This window comes from Schistocerca piceifrons, chromosome 2 (assembly GCF_021461385.2).
Source record: "Schistocerca piceifrons isolate TAMUIC-IGC-003096 chromosome 2, iqSchPice1.1, whole genome shotgun sequence".
Taxonomy (NCBI): Eukaryota; Metazoa; Arthropoda; class Insecta; order Orthoptera; family Acrididae; genus Schistocerca; species Schistocerca piceifrons.
The window spans coordinates 199,056,340-199,071,950 of record NC_060139.1 but is presented as its reverse complement, the minus strand read 5'-3'; the positions used below and the strand labels follow the sequence as shown (position 1 = coordinate 199,071,950).

The 15,611-nt window shown below is 50.8% G+C and overlaps 6 non-coding genes across 6 annotated transcripts; 4 read left to right on the top strand and 2 right to left on the bottom strand.

Moving 5' to 3' along the window:
* Window positions 1–19: 19 nt before the first annotated feature.
* Window positions 20–91, bottom strand: Trnag-ucc. The gene has a single exon. It is a non-coding gene; the product is annotated as a tRNA-Gly (tRNA).
* A 347-nt stretch (window positions 92–438) lies between these two features.
* On the top strand, window positions 439–509 carry Trnag-gcc. Its single transcript has one exon. It is a non-coding gene; the product is annotated as a tRNA-Gly (tRNA).
* A 384-nt stretch (window positions 510–893) lies between these two features.
* Trnam-cau lies at window positions 894–966 on the top strand. Its single transcript has one exon. It is a non-coding gene; the product is annotated as a tRNA-Met (tRNA).
* A 303-nt stretch (window positions 967–1,269) lies between these two features.
* Trnae-uuc lies at window positions 1,270–1,341 on the top strand. The gene has a single exon. It is a non-coding gene; the product is annotated as a tRNA-Glu (tRNA).
* A 198-nt stretch (window positions 1,342–1,539) lies between these two features.
* Trnai-aau lies at window positions 1,540–1,613 on the top strand. The gene has a single exon. It is a non-coding gene; the product is annotated as a tRNA-Ile (tRNA).
* A 6,547-nt stretch (window positions 1,614–8,160) lies between these two features.
* Trnag-ucc lies at window positions 8,161–8,232 on the bottom strand. The gene has a single exon. It is a non-coding gene; the product is annotated as a tRNA-Gly (tRNA).
* Between the last annotated feature and the right edge of the window lie 7,379 nt (window positions 8,233–15,611).

Sequence of the window (15,611 nt, the reverse complement as noted above, 5' to 3'; positions counted from 1 at the left end):
CGCGAAATTAAAAGCCTGCTGCGGTGGCCGGGAATCGAACCCGGATCAACTGCTTGGAAGGCAACTATGCTGACCATTACACCACCACCGCACAAGCGAGCGCCGCGCGTCCGCGCTGTGTCGGCTTCCCGCCAGTCGGCAGCGGCCGAAGGTGATCGTACCTGGCAGGCGCATTTCGAGGCAGGCTAGGGGAGCACATCCAGACGCATTCGGACAGCGTATCCGCGCACACTTCGCATCCTTTGGCAAGAGTTGGGCGCCGGCAACGCAAGAGTACGCAGAGGACCGCGTTCTGGCGGCATTTTTAAGCAGAGCAGTGCAGTGCAGGATTCAGCGTCTGCAGCATCTTTTCCACAGAATGCTACGGCGCTTGACGGCAGTCCCACTTTCCCTTGAGACATCTGCGCGGCAAGCAGCGTCAAGTTACCGCTGGCCCGATCATCGGTGGTTCAGTGGTAGAATGCTCGCCTGCCACGCGGGCGGCCCGGGTTCGATTCCCGGCCGATGCATCATTTTGCTTTTCCCGCGATAATGCTGCCGCGTGGCTTGAGCGCTTGAGATGCACGATCCACAAGAATGTGTAGCTGGATTTCCCTTGAGAAGGACCGAGAACGCAGCACTCGCGGGTCCCCACTAGGACGCTCGCATCATGTTCTACAGACTAGCGTCGGCCTGGCCTCACAAGTTGCTGGGTCCGGGTGCCTCCGAGGCACTGAACTTCAACGACAAGGAGTGCTGCCTATCGTTGCAACAGCAGCAGCAGCAGCACCGCAATCAACTGGGCCGGCAGTGCACGTGTAGCAACAGAACACGTTATCCAGGAAGTACAGTGTCTCTACGTCTAATATTGGGTAAGGTGTTTACCCAGTTTCCAGGACAAGCGGTGCACCCGTGCCTCGGTAGCGCAGTAGGCAGCGCGTAAGTCTCATAATCTTAAGGTCGTGAGTTCGATCCTCACCCGGGGCATTTAATTTTCTGTGACATGGTGGTGCTGTTGCTAGGGCGCCAACGTATTTCTTGTTTGTTATCCACAGCGTTTCAACGCTTCAGCGGGAAAATGTTTACTTCCTGTTATTGCTACTTACAGCTTCCCTTTTCCTCTTCTCCCAGCAGAGCGTGAAGCCAAAAGCATTGCTCTGCGACGTTTGAGGTGCGCGCCTTGCCAGTCAGTATGTGCAAAGATGCTCGCAAAGAGAGGGGGGCGCCGACGCGGCACTCGACACGAAATGCGACAAGCGACCGTACGAACGGTCGAACGAAACGGCCACATCCGGTGTGGTCTAGTGGCTAGGATACCTGGCTTTCACCCAGGAGGCCCGGGTTCGATTCCCGGTGCCGGAACGGAATTTTTTCCACACGAATCGTGACAAGTTTGAGCTGTCCGAGCGGCCGTTTCCCGTCCTGCTCGCAATATAGCTACTGTTTCGTGACCGTCAGCAGAATATAGACTAGGGAAGCAGACACACGACGACCATAGAAATGGTGTGCGGCTTCATGCCACCTGTTTCCAGCGTAGGGCTGAGCAACTGCATCTGCCGAGGCCCGTTAGCTCAGTTGGTTAGAGCGTCGTGCTAATAACGCGAAGGTCGTGGGTTCGATCCCCCCACGGGCCACTACTCTTTTCCTACTACGAAAAGGCGGCGCCGATTTCAGCTGGCGAGTGTGGTGACCAAAAGATCATCACCCTGCGTGGAAGTTGATAGAGGATCCGAACCCGACTCGTCGGGGAGCGCTACAGCATTCACTCGGCAATGGCCATAATATCTTGAATACACTGGTTCTCAACCGATAAAGAGAAAATGAAAGAAAATGTCCGATTGCCGATGCGTAACAACTTTGGCCCTTGTCAGTACTTGGGCGGGTGAGCGCATGGGAACACAGGGCGCTATTGGCACTTTTACTTCCTATTTTTGTTTCTCCTTTCTTTTCGGAGCTACAGCCCGATTCGGTCAGGGACACGCCACCGTGAAATGAAGGGGGCGTGCTGTGTGTCCCTCCTTACCTCTCTCAGTCGTTTCTCGTGCTTGTCGTTTTGATATAGGCCGATTTGAGAGCGTCAGCTCTCGCGTCAGCCGAGCAAAGTCGAGACACACTAAGGGCTGGTATGCAGCGAGTAAGAGGGCGAAAAAACAATAATTTAAGAGCGCGTGGCAAAAGTACTCATACGCGAAATTAAAAGCCTGCTGCGGTGGCCGGGAATCGAACCCGGATCAACTGCTTGGAAGGCAACTATGCTGACCATTACATAGTTCCGCTTTAGACGCCGTGCAGTGTGGACGTGCCTAGTCTTCCGCTCCGCCGTAGCGTTACGTATAGTGGACTATCGTTTTTGTTTACGTGTTGTGTTGCAACTTCTGTGAGTGTTTCTCCGTCGTTGTTTCGTACCTTGTGTTACTTTCTGTCCTTATTTCAGTGTTTTTTGTGTAGCGGTTTCGACCGCATATTTTGAAAATGTCGTCCCAGGTTATTCCTCGTCAGGCTACAGTTAGTTTTGCTTTTGACAAGTCAACCCGCCATGTGCAACCTAGTTCTCTTGAGATTCATGATTGGTTGGTAGATACCTTTGGTGTTCATTCGGATCAGGTGCACACTGCTTATTTTGATACCGAACTGTATGTTTTCTTTGTTAAGTTTATGGACCCACTTCAGGTTGATAAAATTCTTTCTAAATATGGTCATCAAGTTCTCTTTCGGCATCGGGATGATTCTGTAAGTACCGTGCTGCTTTCCAATGCTTCCATCACGTATACCAATGTTCGTGTTTACAACCTTCCACCGGAGGTGGATAATGTCTATCTTAAGGAGGGTCTACAGAAGTATGGTGATGTAAAGAGCATTCGCCTTGAACGCTGGTCAAGCCAACATCGCCTGCAATGTTACAGTGGTATTCGTTCAGTCGAAATGCACGTTAAGCAGAATATTCCATCTCACCTGCAGATCGGTGGATATCGTGTCCATGTAACATATAGTGGTCAGGTTGGCACCTGTTTTTTGTGCAATGAAAGTGGTCACGTGCGTACCGACTGTCCGCGGAGAGTTTTTGTTTTAAAAAATTCTCTCGAACAGCGTCGCAAGTTAACGGTCGCTGACCTCGTTGCAGGTGGTTCTGCACTTGGTGTAGCACAGTCCAGTGGTAGTAGCGCCCCTCCACAGGTTTTGCGCACCCCTGATACAGAATTTCCTCCTTTGCGTGCTAAATCTGATGTTGTTCCGTCTGTCCCTCAGGTGGGTGTGCCACTTTTGAATAATAAGAGGCGTCGCCCACACGATGGAAATAGTACGGATGAGGATCTCCCTGAGATGCCCCAGTCCGAGCGACCGGCATCCTCCGAGCCACTGTGTACTGTAGCTGCTCCCTGCCCTCCTGAGGTAGCGGTTCCGGTGGCGGCTGCTGGCGCCCCTCCGGCCTCCGACGCAGCTTCTCTCGAGTCGGGTCGTCGGTCGGGCCTGTTGGCGCCGTCTTCCGAACCGACTTCGATGTCACAACAAGTGGAGCCGCGACAACTTCCTGCTTCGCTGCCCCATACCTCTGCCAGCGGAGCTGCTCCGCGTCCTTCCAACTCTGCGGCCTCGGACCTTCCTGCTCACGTTTCGCCTCCGTGCAGTCCATGTTTGCCGGAAGCTAGTGCAGGTGTTGACCATTCCGTTTTGTCGGATGTTTCCCCCGCGACCCCGGATCCCGCATGTGGACCGGCGCGGGTGGTGTCGGATACAGAACTTGACCCTCCTACGTCACCGGCGGCTGAAGTTTCCTTGCCCGTCAGCCGACGCAAGTTACGCGTTCAGCCGAACGTTAATGCTGTTCGTAAAAAACCGAAACGTAAGGGATCCGCGGAACGGGGTAGCAGTCCCCCTCCCTCGGATGCCTCTGTCACCCCTGCTATGGACTGTGACGCTGGTGCGTCGGTGTAGGTGATTTGTTTTCTCGCTTTTCTCTCTATGGTTCAGGCGTACACCTTTCTTACCTTAAATGTTAACCGTATTGAGTCCGACGTTCGCATTGCCTCTTTGCGGCAGTTTATTTACGACGCCTGTGCGGACGTAGTGTTTTTGCAGGAAGTGTTGTTTTCTGATCTCTCTCTACCTGGATTTCAAACTGTTTTTAATGTCGCGCCGGAATATTCAACAGGAACTGCTCTTTTCTTTCGAGAGGGCATTCCTATTACTGACATTGAATTCCTTGACTCTGGCCGTGGGATTGGTTGTCGTCTTTTTGATCTCCGCCTCGTTGTTTTGTATGCCCCCTCTGGTTCGGGTCACACTGTGGCTCGATCGCGCTTTTATAAAGAAGAGCTTATTTATCTTTTGCGCCAGAGTCCTCGGAGTCTCCTGCTCGGAGGCGATTTTAATTGTGTTTTACGCCCTGCAGACCAGTCCCCCAATTTTAATTATTGCCGTGATTTACATGACTTAGTTCGTACGATGCATCTGCGTGATGTTTGGGAACACAAATATCCAACCCTGGTGAAATATACGTTTTTTACCGCGTCCTCATGCAGTAGACTCGACAGATTCTATTTATCTGACTTTTTATGTGATAAAATTCTTTCTGTCGATGTTATTCCTACTAGTTTTTCTGACCATTGTGCTTTTACTGCAACTGTAAATCTTAGTCGCCAACCTGCAAAACTTTATCGTTCCCAGTGGATGTTAAATGTTTCCCACCTTGCCGACAGTGCTATGGATGATGTTATAAGTGGCGTGTGGGAGCGATGTCTTCGCTCTGTCCCGCGATACCCCTCCTTGCTGGTTTGGTGGACTGCGTTTGCCAAGCCCAAGATTCGTCAGACTTTGATTTTCTACTGTGCTGCTAGGACGCGTGATTTTAAGAACACGTATGAATATTACTACTCTGTCCTGCGTGAACTATATGACGCGGCGGGTACCTCTCCACTGCGGATCCATGATGTTCGTCGTATTAAAGCCAAGCTCTTGAGCCTTAAACGACGACAGATGGATGGTCTGCGAGTTAAGTCGAAACCTCACTCTCTTGTTGAAGGTGAACTGACATCCTTGTATCACCTGCTACGGCATCAGAATCGTCGTCGTCGCTCCTTCATCTCTTCTCTTACGGTGGATGATGGGCGACAGCTTATTGCACAGGAGGAAATGGTTCGTGCTCTTCATCAGTATTACACTAGTCTATATTCTGCCGATGATTCTGGTGAGTCTCTTTCGGATGATGTCTTTGGGGATCTAACTGCGACGATCGCGCCTGACGCGAACGGCGAATTTCTCCGGGAGTTCCAGGTAGATGATGTTTTCGATTTTATTGCTCGCTCTCCGTCCAGTAAATCGCCGGGTCCAGACGGCCTGCCTAAAGAATTTTATCTCCGTTTTTGGCCTCTTTTGGGTGGCATTTTTACGCAGATTTTAAATGAGATTGTCAGGGGGATGGATGTGCCTGCCGATTTTAAAGTAGGGAAAACTGTTTTAATCCCGAAGTCCTCTGGTCGTTTATCTGCTGCCAATCTTCGTCCGCTCACATTGCTGAATTTTGACTATAAGACAGCTGCTAGAGCGCTCAATAGCCGGTTGTCTTCTCTGCTTCGGGGTGTGATTGGTGCACATCAATGTTGTTTTCATGATAGATCTATTCTGACACCAGTAGCCGAATATCGGGATGTTGTCTCGGTTGCGGCGGTTACAAACGTACATTGTGCCTTTGCCTTCCTTGATTTTTATAAGGCTTTTGATCACGTCAGTCATGTGTTTTTAGATCGTGTTTTAGGTACAATAGGTTTTAACGCTTCATCACGTGGTGTTCTTGGCAATTTGTATAGGGGAATAACAGCTCGGGTGTCAGTCAATGGGCAGCTGACGCCGCCCATTGCTATCCGCCGCGGAGTGCCTCAGGGTAGTCCGCTCTCTATGTCTTTATTCGTATTGTCCCTGGAACCGCTGCTTCGGACTATTGCTCTCAAGCTTCAGGGTATGTCCCTCTCTGGTGGGAAGCTCTCTGTTAAGGCATATGCGGATGATGTCGTTGTTCTCCTCCGTCAACGTGATGATATCCCGTTGCTGAAAGGGGCGGTTGATGCATACTGTCGTGTCTCTGGAGCGCGTCTCAATCAGGGTAAATGTAAGTTCCTTGATATTCGAGGATTTCGCGATGCTGACGTCCCTTGGGCCACTTTTGTCGATCGCCATACGTCCTTGGGGATTATCATTGATCGCTGTCCTCTAAAAATGGCGGCTCTCAATTGGAAATCTGTCACCGAGAAGATACAGGGGGCTCTGATGGTCCATGAGCAGCGCTCTGCTACCATTTTGCAAAAAGTCAGAATTTTAGACACCTACGTTCTATGTAAAGCTTATTATGTTGCTCAGCTGTTCCCACTTCCCATGATGGTGGCGAAAAGGTTGCGCCAATTGTCTAGCAGGTTTATATGGAAGGGCCATCTATTCAAGTTACGTTACGAGGTAATGACGAAACCGCGTCTCTCCGGAGGCTTGGGCCTCTCTGACATTACTCGCAAGGCGTCTGCTTTGTACGTCCGCCGAACGACTCTAATTGTTACGCAAGAAGTGACTTCAATTACATCCAGGCTTTTTACTGTTGTGCGTCCGGCGAGCCTTGCTCCACCTGTCGATGTCGGACGCCTAAATTTTAAGTTGAAAGACATTCGGGAATTTTACATTGCGGTGAGTTACCTCGGTGACGTCTTCTTGCGGCGACCGGTGCCAACGACCAAGGGCTTGATTGCCCGCTGGGAGGGGCTGGCCGGTCCCAATCCAATAGAACTGGCGTCTCCATCTGTGTCCTGGAGGAACGTCTGGAAGAACGTTAGTCTGCCGATCCACTCTATGGCCGTGGCGTCCACGTGGTATAGGGTAATAAATAATTTGGTTCCCACCAATGTACGACTGCACCGTATTGGTCTTTCTGACACGGACACCTGTACTCGGTGTGGTCTCCTGGATACCCTTGAACATCGATTCACCTGCTGTGGGCACCTTGCTAATTGGCGTTGGCTCAGGAAACAACTTGCTTTTGTCACTAGGTCTGCTGAAGCCGCTTATACTATTGACATCATCGTCCGGCCCGATTCTTCCTTTTTTCCGCGGACGAAGCTCCATACCGTCATGTGGTTGATTGGCCATTTCGTACATTTTGTCAACAGTTGTCATGAAGAGGATGGACACCTAGCGTTTCGGCAGTACATGCTTACTGCTTACTGGCAGCGCTTGCGATTGCCAGGCCTCCGAGATGATTTTGCCAATATGCTTAGCCTGACATTTGAAAGAGAGGGTGTTGGCTAAGGTCACCTGTGTGAGCCATTTTCTTTTATACTGTTTCTGGATTTGCCGCCTTTATGTATGTTTCTTCTCTACACCAGGACTGAAGTTTTCGTGTTTTAATCTTTATTTCAGTAAGCAGTCTACATTATATAGTCATGTTTTAGGATTTTAATTTCAGTACTGTACTTCTTTTGAAGTGGCTGTGTGGTGGATATTCTTTAATATTTTTTTCAATAGATATATTCGTTCGAGTGGTAGAGTGTCTGCAAAAAAAAAAAAAAAAAAAAGTTGGTTAGAGCGTCGTGCTAATAACGCGAAGGTCGTGGGTTCGATCCCCCCACGGGCCACTACTCTTTTCCTACTACGAAAAGGCGGCGCCGATTTCAGCTGGCGAGTGTGGTGACCAAAAGATCATCACCCTGCGTGGAAGTTGATAGAGGATCCGAACCCGACTCGTCGGGGAGCGCTACAGCATTCACTCGGCAATGGCCATAATATCTTGAATACACTGGTTCTCAACCGATAAAGAGAAAATGAAAGAAAATGTCCGATTGCCGATGCGTAACAACTTTGGCCCTTGTCAGTACTTGGGCGGGTGAGCGCATGGGAACACAGGGCGCTATTGGCACTTTTACTTCCTATTTTTGTTTCTCCTTTCTTTTCGGAGCTACAGCCCGATTCGGTCAGGGAGACGCCACCGTGAAATGAAGGGGGCGTGCTGTGTGTCCCTCCTTACCTCTCTCAGTCGTTTCTCGTGCTTGTCGTTTTGATATAGGCCGATTTGAGAGCGTCAGCTCTCGCGTCAGCCGAGCAAAGTCGAGACACACTAAGGGCTGGTATGCAGCGAGTAAGAGGGCGAAAAAACAATAATTTAAGAGCGCGTGGCAAAAGTACTCATACGCGAAATTAAAAGCCTGCTGCGGTGGCCGGGAATCGAACCCGGATCAACTGCTTGGAAGGCAACTATGCTGACCATTACACCACCACCGCACAAGCGAGCGCCGCGCGTCCGCGCTGTGTCGGCTTCCCGCCAGTCGGCAGCGGCCGAAGGTGATCGTACCTGGCAGGCGCATTTCGAGGCAGGCTAGGGGAGCACATCGCGCGGAGCAGCGGGACGGTTGCGGCTTTGTTTACGTCGCCGGGACTTTGGCGCTTCGTTCTTCGTGCTTGCTGCTTTGAAGATTTGTAAGTAACAAAATGTCGGCTTTTTCGAGAGCTAACACCGCTCAGTGTGTCTTTGATAGAAGTGCTGTCCGCCCTACCGCATTTGAAATACACGAATGGTTATTCGAAGACTTAAAGATACCGGAAGAAATCATAGACACCTTTCAATTGGACTTTGTTCAGTATTGCTTGTTCTTGAAATTTACGTCTTGGGACTTGTGTGAAAAATTTGTTGCTAAATTTGGTGGCAGTCGCCGTTTTAAACATGCAGACGGCAGTATTAGTAATTTGCAAATTGTGGCGTCTGGGTTTGGAATTCGAACTGTCCGTGTTTTTAATGTACCGCCTGAATGCCCTGATCAAGTTTTATCTTGTGCCTTGTCGCGATTTGGTGACGTTCTGAACATTACGATGGAGAAATGGTCTAGTGCAAACCGTTATAAAGTTGCTAGTGGTGTCCGTAGTGTACGGATGGATCTGAAACAACACATTCCTTCCTACTTTGTACTCGGTGGGGTTCGTGCACAAATCTCATATATCGGGCAACCGCCGACATGTGCCGTATGTCATTCCACGGAACATTTAAGGGGTGACTGCCCTCGACGGCGGCCTGTTCAGTTACCGCGCCAAGATGTTGTGGGTGGTAGCGATAAATTTGTGCCCCTTATGAGTGAGTGAGATTGTAGCAGGAACATCCTTTACCGGTCCGACCGACCGCCAGACCGACCGAGCGACCGTCGGCCGTTGCTTCTGTCGAAGACAGGTCCGTTGCGGAACATAGTAACACGACTGTCGGGCAGGAGGAAATGGAGGTTGTCCAGGACCCGCCTGCCCCGACTGACCGGGTTGATGACGAAAGGGACGTACGCCCTGTTCATACTGATGCCGTTCAATCGGAATCGGTGGAGGCAACAGACGCTTCTTTACCTCTGCCGCCCCTCCCGGTGCCAACTTCTGCCGAAACTGTAACGCCTTCAGCGGAAAGTAAAAAGCAACGCCGCCAGCGGGGCAAGGGTAAACAGGTCGGGGATCCGAACCCGGCCGCCCTCGCGAATCCACAGAGAAGATTCGAGCACACACTGCACACTTGAAACAGTTTCTTAGTGCCGGGAAGGAACAGGACATTGCTGCTGCAAAGCGTAAATTAGAACAGGCCAGTGAGCAGTTACCACAGCGCCCGCGCAAATACACTCCTGGAAATGGAAAAAAGAACACATTGATACCGGTGTGTCAGACCCACCATACTTGCTCCGGACACTGCGAGAGGGCTGTACAAGCAATGATCACACGCACGGCACAGCGGACACACCAGGAACCGCGGTGTTGGCCGTCGAATGGCGCTAGTTGCGCAGCATTTGTGCACCGCCGCTGTCAGTGTCAGCCAGTTTGCCGTGGCATACGGAGCTCCATCGCAGTCTTTAACACTGGTAGCATGCCGCGACAGCGTGGACGTGAACCGTATGTGCAGTTGACGGACTTTGAGCGAGGGCGTATAGTGGGCATGCGGGAGGCCGGGTGGACGTACCGCCGAATTGCTCAACACGTGGGGCGTGAGGTCTCCACAGTACATCGATGTTGTCGCCAGTGGTCGGCGGAAGGTGCACGTGCCCGTCGACCTGGGACCGGACCGCAGCGACGCACGGATGCACGCCAAGACCGTAGGATCCTACGCAGTGCCGTAGGGGACCGCACCGCCACTTCCCAGCAAATTAGGGACACTGTTGCTCCTGGGGTATCGGCGACGACCATTCGCAGCCGTCTCCATGAAGCTGGGCTACGGTCCCGCACACCGTTAGGCCGTCTTCCGCTCACGCCCCAACATCGTGCAGCCCGCCTCCAGTGGTGCCGCGACAGGCGTGAATGGAGGGACGAATGGAGACGTGTCGTCTTCAGCGATGAGAGTCGCTTCTGCCTTGGTGCCAATGATGGTCGTATGCGTGTTTGGCGCCGTGCAGGTGAGCGCCACAATCAGGACTGCATACGACCGAGGCACACAGGGCCAACACCCGGCATCATGGTGTGGGGAGCGATCTCCTACACTGGCCGTACACCACTGGTGATCGTCGAGGGGACACTGAATAGTGCACGGTGCATCCAAACCGTCATCGAACCCATCGTTCTACCATTCCTAGACCGGCAAGGGAACTTGCTGTTCCAACAGGACAATGCACGTCCGCATGTATCCCGTGCCACCCAACGTGCTCTAGAAGGTGTAAGTCAACTACCCTGGCCAGAAAGATCTCCGGATCTGTCCCCCATTGAGCATGTTTGGGACTGGATGAAGCGTCACGTCCAGCACGAACGCTGGTCCAACTGAGGCGCCAGGTGGAAATGGCATGGCAAGCCGTTCCACAGGACTACATCCAGCATCTCTACGATCGTCTCCATGGGAGAATAGCAGCCTGCATTGCTGCGAAAGGTGGATATACACTGTACTAGTGCCGACATTGTGCATGCTCTGTTGCCTGTGTCTATGTGCCTGTGGTTCTGTCAGTGTGATCATGTGATGTATATGACCCCGGGAATGTGTCAATAAAGTTTCCCCTTCCTGGGACAATGGATTCACGGTGTTCTTATTTCAATTTCCAGGAGTGTATTCGGTGCCGTCACAGCCGGCCCTAACATCGCGCGGCGGCCAGGCGGAAGCCACCCAGTCGTCGGGCGACGCACGACCACCCCCGCCACCTGACAGTCACAGCCCGTGGTAGCAGCAGCAGGAGGACGAGGGGGGCCAGTAGACGTGTGCGCAGACCCACATCGTTGTCATGAGTCCAGCTACATTGCACTTGACCTGGAAACTACTGTGTCTTGTACTGCGTCCTCTCTGTTGTCGTGCCATGTTTTTGTAGAATTGCTACTAACCACTACAGTGTTTTAAGACCTATTGAAATTTCCATTTTTATGCCAGCTGCTGTTCGTTTAAGTGTAAGTCCGGCATTTTATCACTTCGTTGGTGTTTTTTCTCTTGCTCTGTATTGTCCATCTACTTAAAATGTAACGCACCCACAACCAACGAGTATGTTTTCTGTTTTGACATTAAACGTTGCCGGTATCTCAGCGGTGCACAAGGTAGCAGCTTTTACAGACGTTTTATTTCATGGAAATTTTAGTATTGCCCTTCTTCAAGAGGTATCTAGTGACGTTTTTAGCAATATCCCAGGTTATGATGTTGTTTACAATCTGAATAGTGATAATAATTGTGGCACTGCAATTTTATATAAGTCGTCTTTTGAACCTACGGACGTCCAACTTCTCCCCAATGGTCGTGTCCTAGCGTGTGTCATTGAGGGAGTCCAAATTGTCAACGTCTATGTGCCCTCGGGGACTGATCAAAAACGCACCCGCGCTCGTTTTTTTACCACGGACATATGCCCCTTTTTGGCTACGGCTCGCCCCATCATATTGGGTGGCGATTTTAATTGTGTTGTTGCCTCTGCTGACCAATACCCCACTCCCACTAAATGTGCTGAACTGACTACCCTTTTAAATGCAGTGGACTTGCGTGATACGTGGCGTCCCTACCATCCCATTATGACGCAGTATACGCACTTTTCTACTAGAGGGGCCAGTAGAATTGATAGGATCTACGTTTCACGGGAGCTCACAGACGTTTTATGTGCAGTCGAAGTTCTGCCTGTCGCCGTGAGTGATCACTGTGGCTACGTGTGTGTTTTGCGGTTGCATTGCTGTCGCACGAAATCTCTTCCGGCATATTGGAAATTAAATACCGGCCATGTGGGTGCCGAAGGGCTCCGTGCGGAGATACGTGTAGCATAGCAGCAGTGTTTAGCAAAGTTCCACACTTACGGGTCCTGCATCGAGTGGTGGGTGGCGCATGCCAAACCGATTTTGCGGAAGGCGGCGCAATTTTATAGTCGAGAAGCGAGTTACTGGCACAGGCGTACGTTAGCATTTTATCAGCAGTGCTTACAGGATGCTATCCATGCACCTGTTGGCCCCGACGCAAATATTAGACTCCGCCTGAGCAAAATTAAAACCCAGATTCTGAGGCTGCACCGGGAAAGGTCGAGAGGTTTAACGGTTCGGAGCCGTCCGTTATGCCACATCGATGACGAGGAGCCGTCGCTCTATCATCTTGCCCGGGAGAAGACACAGGCTCGCAAAAAGTATATTGATGCGCTAGAAACTGATGCGAGGATTGTCTTATCGCAGCGGCACGAAATTGTACGTCTTATCTCCGACTATTATACTTCGCTCTTTCACTATACTACCGTGGACGGAGAGGCCGTGCGACTTATGTTACATGACTTAGTCGACTGCATGTCCGAACCTGACCGTGAAGAGCTGGTTGCAGAGGTGTCTAATCAGGACGTGTTACAGATCTTGAAAGCCAGTGCAACGGGCAAGTCGCCTGGGCCCGACGGTCTTCCTACAGAATTTTATATTACTTTCTGAGATATTGTAGGGGACAAGTTTACGGTACTGGTGAACGAAGTGCTTCGCGGCTTCGTCATCCCGAGTCAGTTTCTCGAAGGGCACATTGTTCTTATCCCCAAAAAACGGGGTCCGTGTCGTGTCACCGATCTGCGGCCAATTACGCTGCTGAATGCTGATTACAAGTTGGCGGCCAGATGTGTTGCAGCGAAGTTACAGGCAGTCATGGACAAAGTCATCTGCCCGTTTCAATCCTGCGGCGTTAAGAGGCGGACCATTTTCAATGCAGCGTCTACCTATCGTGACATCATCGCTTACTCCGCCGTCCATCGGTTTTCAGCCGATGTTCTTTCGCTGGACTTTGCCAACGCGTTTGACAGGATGAGCCACGATTATTTGATGCATGTTATGGACAGGATGGGCTTTGGCCTCCGCTTCATTTGCGTGATTCGCCATTTCCTGACAGGAGCCAGTTCGGTGGTGACGATTAATGGATGGAGAACACAACCCATAGTTCTTCGTAGGTCGGTGCGACAGGGATGTCCCTTGTCTATGTACCTTTTTGTCATTGCTTTGGACCCACTGCAGCGTGCGCTCGACTGCACGATAGGCGGCGTGGATATTCATCTTGCCACTGTGGAATGTCTCGCTTACGCTGATGACGTCGGTGCTTTTATCGGCGACGACAATGATTTTCATCACATCCGGCCCTTACTGAGGAGGTATGAACGTGCGTCGGGTGCCCTGATAAATCCAAGGAAGACCGTAATGATTCCTTTAGGAAAATGTGAAGTGGATCCCGATCAGACTTGGTTTCGCGTCGCCCGTCATCACATTATCTTGGGCCTTGATGTTACCGCTAATCCCCAACAGATGCGGGCGCGCACCTGGCGCCGGCTGCTCAATCATGTCAAAGGCCTTTGTAAGACTTACGCCAGCCGACGCCTCACCCTCCTCCAGAAGGTCGACCTAATTAACAGCGCCGTGTATTCCAAGGCCTGGTACGCGGCACAACTCCTGGACGTTCCACGACCCCTCGCCCGATCATTTTCGCAGGCCGCGTACTGGCTCCTGTGGCGCCACGAAATCTTCAAGGTTCGGGCGGCAACGTGCGTCCTCGACACCACCTTCGGAGGACTCGGCCTCGTCGATTTTTCCAGGAAGTGTTCGGCGCTGCTGGTGCACCGCATGGCCACCTTGCAAGCTCACAGCCCGGATGGATCGGCGGCGGCCATGCTCGTCGCTTACCGGCCGCCCTCCGAGAGCGCACCGGTGTCCGTGGTGGGCATTCCGTATCAACTCGGCTACGTCAGAGCTTACTACCTGCAGCGGATCTACGTACTGGAAACGGCGCTGGACAGGAACAGGAATGTTCGACGACTGTATGCGGCAATGGTGGGGAGGCCACCCCCTCACAAGTTCGCTCTTCGTTTCCCCGCGACCGACTGGTAGCTTAATATTCATCACTCCGTGTTGCCCTCCGGCGTTCGGTTCCAGTGGTATAAACTGGTCAACAATACGGTGGCCACAAACCAACGTCTCTCGGACATCCGCCTGCTGCCGTCTGCCAACTGTGGTGCTTGTGGCGTTCCAGACACACGGGAGCATCGCTTTCAATGTGGCCTTGTGTCGGCCATCTGGGAACTGTGTAGGGTCATGGTGGCTCTGATCAACAGGACGACACTCTCGCACGTGACTCTCAATGACGTTCTTGCGCCAGGGTTTAAACTCTTCCCTCGCGCGAAGCACAATGCCATGGTGTGGGTCTTAGGTCACACAGTCTTCGCCATTCTGGATTGCCAAATCAAGGACGTATATACATATTTAGCATACTTGTGGGATGCACATTCCCATGTACAGCGGCTGAAACATTATCACGAACTTTTTGCCAATTTTCTGTGTGCGGCGTTAAAACATGGTTACGCGAAGATGTTCAATAATTGATACATTGAAAACTCCATTTAAGACTGAAGAGGCTATCTTTTGTTTTTCGTTTTTCAATCATTTTTGTTCGGATTTGATCAGATGGTTTTGATGGATCTGTGAGACAATTATGCGCTAAAGGCGAAGATTATCTTTTATTTATTTTATGTGACTTATGGCGGTGGTGCATTTCGTTTTCCACATGGAAGTGACAATATTATTTTAATTCCCATTTATTACCTTCTTCTAATGATCTTAGGAGTGAGTTTTTAGTTTGTCTTCTCCACGCGCATCCTTTTCTCCGAGAATGGACATGGAAATTAATTGTGTGTTTTTTGTATAAGAAAGAACTCTCCTAAGACTTTTAGTTACTCGTCGTCTGTGGCATCTTTTAGGATGGATCTTTTATTTTGCCATTTTCATTGTTTGAAGAGGAACATTGTCTTTTATTGTGCATTTCATTGATGGACGGAAGATTAGAGTTTGTGGAAGAATTTTCATTTCTTTTTTGATTTTCACGATATGATCCACGAGAGCAGCCGTCGGCGACGAGCGTATACCACAACAGATATGATAGCGTTGAAGCTCGCCGATGAAGGCATATTTTGGTGAGCGCAAGGAGGGCTATAAGGGGAGTTGGGAGGCCCAAAAAAAAAAAAAAAAAAAAAAAAAAAAAAAAAAAAAAAAAAAAAAAAAAAAAAATAAAATAAAAATAAAAATAAAAAAAGTGGTAGAATGCTCGCCTGCCACGCGGGCGGCCCGGGTTCGATTCCCGGCCGATGCATCGTTTTGCTTTTCCCGCGATAATGCTGCCGCGTGGCTTGCGCGCTTGAGATGCACGATCCACAAGAATGTATAGCTGGGTTCCCTTGAGAAGAACCGAGAAC